Source organism: Lolium rigidum, chromosome 4, assembly GCF_022539505.1.
Source record: "Lolium rigidum isolate FL_2022 chromosome 4, APGP_CSIRO_Lrig_0.1, whole genome shotgun sequence".
Classification (NCBI taxonomy): domain Eukaryota; kingdom Viridiplantae; phylum Streptophyta; class Magnoliopsida; order Poales; family Poaceae; genus Lolium; species Lolium rigidum.
In genome coordinates, this window is record NC_061511.1 from 15,850,758 (window position 1) to 15,863,087 (window position 12,330).

Here is a 12,330-nt window from a genome sequence, read left to right on the forward strand (position 1 = left end):
CTTTTTTGGTGATGTATCTAGTCGTCCTGTAGCCCTTGTCAAATTCCTCTGATATACCGATGGGAGGGCTTGTTCACCCCATACTGATGGGAGCCCTTGTCAAATCGTAATCATAGTTTGAAGTTTCGAAACCAATGAAAAATATCCTGCTACGTGCAAAATCTCAATGTGAAAATCTTAGTATATATTGTAGACTGCACAAAAATTAAGAAAATATGGCAGGTAAAATTATACTCTGTATTGGAATTGTGCACTACTCCCTTCGTCTCACTACTTACGGCGCATTTTTTCCCGATATTACTCGATGCTTAAGGCGCGGGTGGTTGTGGTTCAGTTATCTCCCTAATTTGCACCTGCTTTCCCGTTTCCACTACTCGAAAGTCGAAACCTGGCCACATTAAAAACTGTTGGTCTATCCCGAGAAACGAGGAGGTTTAAGGAAACGAGGAGTCCAGCGCGTGCGGAAGGTGCTTTAATCGTGCGAGCATGCAGGGGCAAAATGAGGAAATTAGCGATTACTTTCTCTCCTGCCAGTCTTATACCTTAATAAATGAGCAAACTGAGCACGTTGTAGCTAATCCTTTTATTAATTAAGCAGCTATATTAGTCAATAAGATTGCCTTATGTTTTTCCTCAGTTTTCGCCAAGCCCTTATTTGTAACCTGCAGAAGGAGCTCAGACGGGAGGATTCCCGTTTAGTTGACCGTTCCATGCTGACGTGTGGGACTAGTAGAAAGGGACCGTGTGGGACAGGACGAGACCGCGTTTGGTTGTACGTGAGCAGGAACTGGGTTCTGTCTCTCTCGGCGCGAATTGGCATTTTTAAGAGCACCTTTTCCCCCTCTGTCTCTTTGTCTTTTTTAACCAAATTAGTATCAAATCTAGAGAAGCTTGCATTTCAGTTTTTCTTCAATTATTTGTGCCATTTGGCCCTCGTTGTTTGCCCAATATGGCAGCAAATCTAGTACTCCCTCTGGTCCATATGTATGTAGTTAAATCTAGAAGCAAATCTCCAGGGTAATGTACGACAAATTCACAGTCATAGTAAATCGAGACAAAAAGTAGGGCCAACAAAATATAGTAGAATAGGGATAGATAATAGGGATCCCTCCCTAGATAATAAGCTGCATACACAACAGCCAACATAGTAACAGGTTCGAGGTTCTTCACAACACCATCATACTAACAACATAACAACAAGGGATCCCTAGCTAACAACAAAATAGAAGCTGCTTTGCAGCAGCAGAACACGTCCAGGAATCCGCCTACCCCATCTGCCTCTGCCTCCATGATACGTCTTCGACGTATCGATAATTTCTTATGTTCCATGCCACATTATTGATGATATCTACATGTTTTATGCATACTTTATGTCATATTTATGCATTTTCCGGCACTAATCTATTAACGAGATGCCGAAGGGCCAGTTGCTGTTTTCTGCTGTTTTTGGTTTCAGAAATCCTAGTAAGGAAATATTCTCGGAATCGGACGAAATCAACGCCCAGCATCTTAGAATCCCTGGAAGCATCCAGAACACCCGAGAGAGGCCGAGGGGGGCCACGAGCCCACTGCGGATGGTAGGCCGGCGCGGCCTGGGGGTGGCCCGCGCCGCCCTAGTGTGTCGTCGCCTCGTTGACCTTCTGACGCCGCCTCTTCGCCTATTTAAGGGTCCTCGACCTAAAACTTCGAGACGGAAAAGCCACGGTACGAGAAACCATCCAGAGCCGCCGCCATCGTGAAGCCAAGATCTGGGGGATAGGACTCTCTGTTCCGGCACGCCGCCGGGATGGGGAAGTGCCCCCGGAAGGCTCCTCCATCGACACCACCGCCATCTTCATCAACGCTGCTGTCTCCCATGAGGAGGGAGTAGTTCTCCATCGAGGCTCGGGGCTGTACCGGTAGCTATGTGGTTCATCTCTCTCCCTATGTACTTCAATACAATAATCTCATGAGCTGCCTTACATGATTGAGATTCATATGATGATGCTTGTAATCTAGATGTCATTATGCTAGTCAAGTGGATTTTACTTATGTGATCTCCGGAGACTCCTTGTCCCACGTGTGTAAAGGTGACAAGTGTGTGCACCGTGTGGGTCTCTTAGGCTATATTTCACGGAATACTTATTCACCGTTATGAATGGCATAGTGAAGTGCTTATTTATATCTCTTTATGATTGCAATGTGTTTTGTATCACAATATATCTGTGTGCTACTCTAGTGATGTTATTAAAGTAGTTTATTCCTCCTGCACGGTGTAATGGTGACAGTGTGTGCATCGTGTAGTACTTGGCGTAGGCTATGATTGTGATCTCTTGTAGATTATGAAGTTAACTATTACTATGATGGTATTGATGTGATCTATTTGGTTATGTTGATCTATCTTGCACTCTAAGGTTATTTAAATATGAACATTGAATATTGTGGAGCTTGTTAACTCCGGCATTGAGGGTTCGTGTAATCCTACACAATTAGTGGTGTTCATCATCCAACAAGAGGGTGTAGAGTCTAGCATCTATCTATTTATTTATGTGATCAATGTTGAGAGTGTCCACTAGTGAAAGTATGATCCCTAGGCCTTGTTCCTAAATACTGCTATTATCGCTGCTTGTTTATCGTTCTCATCGCATCCGTACTTGCTCGCAATATTACCACCATCAACCACACGCCAGTCCTAGGCAAAGCACTTTTCTGGTGCTGTTGCTACTGCTCATACTTATTCATACCACTTGTATTTCACTATCTCTTCGCCGAACTAGTGCACCTATTAGGTGTGTTGGGGACACAAGAGACTTCTTGCTTTGTGGTTGCAGGGTTGCATGAGAGGGATATCTTTGACCTCTTCCTCCCTGAGATCGATAAACCTTGGGTGATCCACTTAAGGGAAACTTGCTCGCTGTTCTACAAACCTCCGCTCTTGGAGGCCCAACACTTGTCTACAAGAATAGAAGCTCCCGTAGACATCAAGCACTTTTCTGGCGCCGTTGTCGGGGAGGAAAGGTAAAAGGCATTCATACTCCGGTTCCAGGTAACAGTACTTTTCTGGCGCCATTGTGTGTGTGCTCGAAGCTATTTCCTTTAGATCCTGCAATTGCATCTTTTTGTTTCTTGTTTACACTAGTTTGGCATAATGGACAATAATGAGCTTCTTATTTTATTTCCTGAGTTAATACATGGATGGTTTGATCCGAAAATTAAAAAACCCATGGAACATGTTAGCATGAATACTTTGAACACCATTGTTGCTAATGATATGGAAAATTCTAAGCTTGGGGAGGTCGGTTTTGATGAAAATGATCTCTTTAGTCCCCCAAGCATTGAGGAGGATATTTTCTTTGATGATACTTTGCCTCCTATTTATGATGATTATAATGATAGTAGTCTTTTGGTGCCGCCTGTTATGGAGGATAAATTTGATTATGAATACAATATGCCTCCTATATTTGATGATGAGAATAATAATGGTAGCTACTTTGTTGAATTTGCTCCCACTACAATTAATAAGAATGACTATGCTTATGTTGGGAGTAGTAATAATTTTATGCATGAGACCCATGATAAGAATGCTTTATGTGATATTTATATTGTTGAGTTTGCTCATGATGCTACTGAAAGTTATTATGAGAGAGGGAAACATGGTTATATGCATCTTAATAATATTAAGTTTCCCCTCTTTATGTTGAGAATCTTGAAGTTACTCGTGTTTTATCCTCTTATGCTTGTCACTTTGTTCTTCATGAATTCATTTGTGTACAAGATTCCTTCGCACAGGAAGTGGGTCAGACTTAAATGTGTCTTGAATTTGCCTCTTGATGCTCTTTTTTGCTTCAAATACTATTTCTTGCGAGTGCATCATTAAAACTGCTGAGCCCATCTTAATGGCTATAAAGAAAGAACTTCTTGGGAGATAACCCATGTGTTATTTTGCTACAGTACTTTGTTTTATATTTGTGTCTTGGAAGTTGTTACTACTGTAGCAACCTCTCCTTATCTTATTTTATTGCATTGTTGTGCCAAGTAAAGTCTTTGATAGCAAGGTTGATACTAGATTTGGATTATCACGCAGAAACAGATTTCTTGCTGTCACGAATCTGGGCCTAATTCTCTGTAGGTAACTCAGAAAATTATGCCAATTTACGTGAGTGATCCTCAGATATGTACACAACTTTCATTCAATTTGAGCATTTTCATTTGAGCAAGTCTGGTGCCTCAATAAAATTCATCTTTACGGACTGTTCTGTTTTGACAGATTCTGCCTTTTATTTCGCATTGCTTCTTTTGCTATGTGGGATGGATTTCTTTGTTCCATTAACTTCCAAGTAGCTTTGGGCAATGTCCAGAAGTGTTAAGAATGATTGTGTCACCTCTGAACATGTGAATTTTTGATTATGCACTAACCCTCTAATGAGTTTGTTTCGAGTTTGGTGTGAAGGAAGTTTTTAAGGGTCAAGAGAGGAGGATGATATACTACGATCAAGAAGCGTGAAAAGTCTAAGCTTGGGGATGCCCCGGTGGTTCATACCTGCATATTTCAAGAAGACTCAAGCATCTAAGCTTGGGGATGCCCAAGGCATCCCCTTCTTCATCAACAAATTTATCAGGTTCCTCCCTTGAAACTATATTTTTATTCGGTCACATCTTATGTACTTTACTTGGAGCGTCTGTATGTTTTTGTTTTTGTTTATATTTTTGTTTTTGTTTGAATAAATGCTTGTGTGGGAGAGAGACACGCTCCGCTGGTTCATAGGAACACATGTGTTCTTAGCTTTTAATGTTCATGGCGAAGGTTGAAACTGCTTCGTTAATTGTTAAATGGTTGGAAACAGAAAATGCTACGTGTAGTAATTGGTATGATGTCTTGGATAATGTGATACTTGGCAATTGTTGTGCTCATGTTTAAGCTCTTGCATCATATACTTTGCACCTATTAGTGAAGAAATACATAGAGCTTGCTAAAATTTGGTTTGCATATTTGGTCTCTCTAAAGTCTAGATAATTTTTAGTATTGAGTTTGAACAACAAGGAAGACGGTGTAGAGTCTTATAATGTTTTCAATATGTCTTTTATGTGAGTTTTGCTGCACCGCTTCATCCTTGTGTTTGTTTCAAATAACCTTGCTAGCCTAAAACCTTGTATCGAGAGGGAATACTTCTCATGCATCCAAAATCCTTGAGCCAACCACTATGCCATTTGTGTCCACCATACCTACCTACTACATGGTATTTCTCCGCCATTCCAAAGTAAATTGCTTGAGTGCTACCTTTAAAATTTCCATCCTTTATCTTTGCAATATATAGCTCATGGGACAAATAGCTTAAAAACTATTGTGGTATTGAATATGTACTTATGCATTTTATTTCTTATAAGTTGCTTGTTGTGCGATAACCATGTTCCTGGGGACGCCATCAACTACTCCTTGTTGAATATCATGTGAGTTGCTATGCATGTCCGTCTTGTCCGAAGTAAGGGAGATTTACCACTTATTTAATGGTTAGAGCATGCATATTGTTAGAGAAGAACATTGGGCCGCTAACTAAAGCCATGAATCATGGTGGAAGTTTCAGTTTTGGACATATATCCTCAATCTCATATGAGAAAATTAATTGTTGCTACATGCTTATGCATATAAGAGGAGTCCATTATCTGTTGTCTATGTTGTCCCGGTATGGATGTCTAAGTTGAGAATAATCAATAGCGAGAAATCCAATGCGAGCTTTCTCCTTAGACCTTTGTACAGGCGGCATAGAGGTACCCCTTTGTGACACTTGGTTGAAACATGTGCATTGCGATAATCCCGGTAATCCAAGCTAATTAGGACAAGGTGCGGGCACTATTAGTATACTATGCATGAGGCTTGCAACTTGTAAGATATAATTTACATAACACATATGCTTTATTACTACCGTTGACAAAATTGTTTCTTGTTTTCAAAACCAAAGCTCTAGCACAAATATAGCAATCGATGCTTCCTCTGCGAAGGGCCATTCTTTTACTTTTATTGTTGAGTCGAGTTCACCTATCTCTCTCCACCTCAAGAAGCAAACACTTGTGTGAACTGTGCATTGATTCCTACATATTTGCATATTGCACTTGTTATATTACTTTGCATTGACAACTATCCATGAGATATACATGTTACAAGTTGAAAGCAACCGCTGAAACTTAATCTTCCTATTGTGTTGCTTCAATACCTTTACTTTGAATTATTGCTTTGTGAGTTAACTCTTATGCAAGACTTATTGATGCTTGTCTTGAAAGTACTATTCATGAAAAGTCTTTGCTTTATGATTCATTTGTTTACTCGTGTCAATTACCATTGTTTTGATCGCTGCATTCATTACATATGCTTACAATAGTATGATCAAGGTTATGATGGCATGTCACTCCAGAAATTATCTTTGTTATCGTTTACCCGCTCGGGACGAGCAGAAACTAAGCTTGGGGATGCTGATACGTCTCCGATGTATCGATAATTTCTTATGTTCCATGCCACATTATTGATGATATCTACATGTTTTATGCATACTTTATGTCATATTTATGCATTTTCCAGACACTAACCTATTAACGAGATGCCGAAGGGCCGATTGCTTGTTTTCTCGCTGTTTTTGGTTTCAGAAATCCTAGTAAGGAAATATTCTCGGAATCGGACGAAATCAACGCCCAGCATCTTAGAATCCCCGGAAGCATCCAGAACACCCGAGAGAGGCCAGAGGGGGGCCACAGGCCCACCAGATGGTAGGCCGGCGCGGCCTGGGGGTGGCCCGCGCCCCCCTAGTGTGTCGTCGCCTCGTTGACCTTCTGACGCCGCCTCTTCGCCTATTTAAGGGTCCTCGACCTAAAACTTCGAGACGAAAAAGCCACGGTACGAGAAACCATCCAGAGCCGCCGCCATCGCGAAGCCAAGATCTGGGGGACAGGACTCTCTGTTCCGGCACGCCGCCGGGACGGGGAAGTGCCCCCGGAAGGCTCCTCCATCGACACCACCGCCATCTTCATCAACGCTGCTGTCTCCCATGAGGAGGGAGTAGTTCTCCATCGAGGCTCGGGGCTGTACCGGTAGCTATGTGGTTCATCTCTCTCCCTATGTACTTCAATACAATAATCTCATGAGCTACCTTACATGATTGAGATTCATATGATGATGCTTGTAATCTAGATGTCATTATGCTAGTCAAGTGGATTTTACTTATGTGATCTCCGGAGACTCCTTGTCCCACGTGTGTAAAGGTGACAGTGTGTGCACCGTGTGGGTCTCTTAGGCTATATTTCACAGAATACTTATTCACTGTTATGAATGGCATAGTGAAGTGCTTATTTATATCTCTTTATGATTGCAATGTGTTTTGTATCACAATATATCTGCGTGCCACTCTAGTGGTGTTATTACAGTAGTTTATTCCTCCTGCATGGTGTAATGGTGACAGTGTGTGCATCGTGTAGTACTTGGCGTAGGCTATGATTGTGATCTCTTGTAGATTATGAAGTTAACTATTACTATGATGGTATTGATGTGATCTATTTGGTTATGTTGATCTATCTTGCACTCTAAGGTTATTTAAATATGAACATTGAATATTGTGGAGCTTGTTAACTCCGGCATTGAGGGTTCGTGTAATCCTACACAATTAGTGGTGTTCATCATCCAACAAGAGGGTGTAGAGTCTAGCATCTATCTATTTATTTATGTGATCAATGTTGAGAGTGTCCACTAGTGAAAGTATGATCCCTAGGCCTTGTTCCTAAATACTGCTATTATCGCTGCTTGTTTACTGTTCTACTGCATCTGTACTTGCTCGCAATATTACCACCATCAACCACACGCCGATCCCGGGCAAAGCACTTTTCCGGTGCTTTGTTGCTACTTGCTCATACTTATTCATACCACCTGTATTTCACTATCTCTTCGCCGAACTAGTGCACCTATTAGGTGTGTTTGGGACACAAGAGACTTCTTGCTTTGTGGTTGGAGTGTTGCATGAGAGGGATATCTTTGACCTCTTCCTCCCTGAGATCGATAAACCTTGGGTGATCCACTTAAGGGAAACTTGCTGCTGTTCTACAAACCTCTGCTCTTGGAGGCCCAACACTGTCTACAAGAATAGAAGCTCCCGTAGACATCACTCCACTTGTTGCTCCCCTTGGGAGCCTTGGGCTTGAGCGGAGGCATGCGCCCGTCGGAGATCTCCACTCGCTGGAAGCTGCAGAGGTGCATGCTGAGCGCCTTGTGCTTGGCGCAGAAGGAGTAGGGGTTCACCATCGTGCCGACCTTGGGGAAGGTGTTGCCGATGTTCTCGACATGTGTGAGGAGGCAGTTGAAGTCAGTGCCGTTGAGTCTCCTAGTGCAGAAGGAGCACGTGTAGACACCCTTGGCGAAGTAGGAGACGTACTGGCCGACCTGCAGCCTCCGCAACACCTGGCGAGTCTTGGTGTGCTGGTCCTCGTCGTCGCTGCCGACGTCGCTGCCAGACACCTGATCCATATCAAACGGGAACTATGAGTGAAGGAGTTGCAACGATGTCTAACGTGCATGATAACAAAGTAAGGAAAAACAGAGCCAGCCTCAGTTAGAGTGGACACGATTATATGTCTACAGGGATGGTGTAAGCGAACCAAAGCTCATGCACAACAGATTTGTACACAGCAATGGTTCGCTGAACCCACTCTGTAAAATTTGTGCCCAACGATTCATCATAGGCAAAGAAACAGATTCCAGATCTGAATTTAATAGATTCCAAATTATTTGCAAAATTAAACGGTTGATATCTTTTGATTCGTGCATAAAATAACTGATTGAGATCCCATGATTACTTGTATAAATTAACTGATTGAGATCTCATTATTACTTGCATAAATTAACCGAACGGCTGTAACATCCCAAGTTTCAACAATAATAAAATCAAGAGAGAGTTTCCATTATTCAAATTTTGCAACAAACAAAAACTTTTTATATGCATATAGTGCCACATATAGTTTCTTGCATTTGAGTGATTTCTTTTGTGCAATTGCCATGATGAGTGTTAGTATGAGTAACCATTGCTATGTAAACCCTAATCAAGATCATCAAACCCTAATTTGAGGGGAATTGGAGAAAATGGGAAAACCCCATTTTTCACTTACATACACAATATGCAAAATTGCAAATCCTCAACCAAGGCCATAATTGCTTGCTCCCTTGCTTGTAGAATACTTCAATATGATAAACTAACACAATTGCATCATTGGATCAAGAATCAAACACAAGGAAATCAAAATTCTCACATACATATGATAATGGTCACTTGTCACAAAAATATTTTCTTCACTACTTTACCCCTCTGGTTTTCTCTTTCCTTGAACTAAACTTGGTCAACCAAAGCCATTTCATCCAAGACCATGTCAAGGTGAGTAACTTTGATGTTGACCACCATGGCTAGAGTTGATTAGGTTGACCAGAATAAAAGTGAGAAGTAGGGATGCTGAAATAAAATGAAGATGATGCCAAATTTTGAAATGTTGCAAATCAATTCCAAAATGGGTACCACCACCAATACTTCACTCTAATTATATAAAAGAGATTCACCAAAAAGAATTTCAAAATTCAAATAAAAATCTCTTGCGGCCATTGTGTCGAACAGGTGGCAGGCATGAATTCAGAATTGAGTTACATGCTATTATCCAGCAGATTTGAGCCTAAACCACTTTTGAAATGTGATCATCAGCTTCCCCTACACCCCCTGCCTCTAGCCCAGTACTTGCATGGTTGATTAAAGTCGAGGAGAAACCCTAAAGTATGCCAAACAATGCCATGCCGGCCACCCTTGGCATCTCCACCTCTGGCCACCATTTCAACCCATCCCCTTGTCCTGGAGCATCTCCACATCTCAAGGACGACGATGGTACAAGCCCCTGCAACGCCAACGCTCGGCATTGGCCAGAACGCGCGCGCCCAAAGTTGGCCAGGACGTGCCAGCCGGCGTGGTGATCACGCCCTGGACGCGCCAGGACGCCACGCACTCGAGCAGCCTACGCCGCCCCTGCAAAGCCTACCACTGCGTCGAGCACCGCCTCTGCGCCCTCTAGCCACTAGACGTAATCGATCGACTGCGGCCACCTCGTCACCGTCGTCCTCGCCGGCGAAGTACCGCGGGTACTGCCGCACTCGAAACGAATTCCTGAACGATTCCTTCGTCCTCTCGCTGCGCCAGCTAGTCCTCGAGCATCGCCAGGACGACGCCTACAAGATGCCGTCCTCGCCTTGCCCTTTCGATCGACGGAGAGGCCACGCCGTCGACGCGCCCTTGCAGCACCTCACGGCCACCATCGCCCGCTATAAATAGAGCTCCTCCGCCCGCAACTTCTTCACACACTTTGCTCCCCTCTCTTCACTGGTCACTCTCCCCACCTCAATTTAGCACCACCTCGCCGGAGCAGCAGCAATTGGAAGCTGAGGTCCGCCGGAGCCCGCGGAAGCCCTGCTTCGATTGGAGCCTCCCCGAGCGCCGCCGCTGCCCCAAGCTCTTCCCCATCTACTACACCTTCACCGCGCCTACTGCCAGACACCTGCAACGGCCTGGTAGGCTCTCCGACCCCCTCGGCTCGCCGCCAGTGTGCCGCCTCTCGCCGGAGACGACGACGCTCACACGCCGTCGGATCTCGTTCTAATCCTACGGTCTAGTTTTCAAATACCGTTTCGCTGTGTTAAGTGTCGCCGACAGGTGGCCCCCACCTCGTCAGGGCAGCCCACCGCACCAGTTGCTTGTTGGGCTGCGCAGTAAATTCAAATACCGTTTCGGCCCGTTTAGTTTTCCCGCCTAGCCCATCAATTCAAATTCGGATTTAATCTTTATTCCAAATGTCCTGCTGATGGTTTAGTAAAAATTGAATAGTTTGAAATCTGCCAAACCAAATTTAGCAAACTTTATACCGTTGGAAAGCCCATGAATTTATCTATCCAATGCCACTGGCCCCACCTCCAAATTCGTAGTAGACTTAATTTGATAAAAAAAGACAAGACAGGGACTTTTGAACATTCAAACTTTATTTAAAATTTAACCAGAATAGGTTTTGAATTAATTCCAATTCTAATAAATCACAAATGATGTCCTCTAATTGATTATGCAATAATATAGACATGTTCTTTGTATGATCATGGACTAGATCAAATAAAATGGCTATGTAGTCAGTTCTAGAACAATTCAACTTGGAATTTAAATTTAACAAATACTATGAGAGCTACTCTCTCATTTAAATCTTGATCCTAAGTGATATAACCAGGGGGAATGACTTAGGCTAATGAACCCTTGAGAAGTATTACTTAGAGATTTTAATCCATTTAAATGTTAAGTTTTAAAACTATGTGAAGTGTAGCAATTCAATTAAATTATACTCACATATAATAGATATGAAATGTTGACTTTGGGTCAACCTATATTTCATACCTTATTATTATATGAAGATATTAAATCTTAATAAGATGTAATGAGAAGAAATGAATTCCCCTAAGGATCTACATACCAAATTTAAGAAATAGGAATAATGAGAGGAAATTATTTTCTCCTAAATAAGAATTCATCAAATAACTCACCATGCCATGTTTGATTGATAATAGGACTAGAGTGTGAACTCTTTGAGTGTTTCTAGTTTAGTATGTGAGTTTGGTTTAGTATTTATACCTCGTATTCGTATATAGACGCTAGTAACGAGGAATACCAAGAGGAGGAGGCCTACTCTCAGGAAGAAGAAGAGAACTTCGATAACTACTCAGCTCAAGGCAAGCTAACCCTTGCTAAACACAAGTGCTTAGCTCTACAAGAGCAAAGGCACCATTACACTTTACTTTTATGTATTACCTATCCCATGTTTTTACTTACATTTTACTTTTGCCTATTTATTTCAAAGTACTTTTTTTGATTTATGATTCACTTGGTCTAGAGTAGAACAATACTTGGGAATAGATTAGCACAACTCAAGCTAGATAGCACCCCTCATATAGTTGCTAGTGCTAATCAATTAAAATTGACTACTCTAGATGGGAACATGGTGAAGTGAAATGACTTTGAAAGAAAGTAAAGTGGAGGTGGATTTGAACAAGCGAAGATAGTGATTTTTGATAAAATTGATGATTGGGTCTGAATGCGATACCCTTCCAATTATACAAGTACCCCCACAGTACCTGATTATGGGTAGGGCTTAACTAGAAACTTGTGTATTTTAGTATGGGTTCCCTCTAAACAAACATCATAGGGGTTACGCCGAGGCTGCCTCCGTTAAAGTGTGGAATGATGTTAATATGAGGTGAATGTACGGCCCAAGCCCTGTGCAGTTCCCGGGTTGACTGCGGTTTTCACCGGG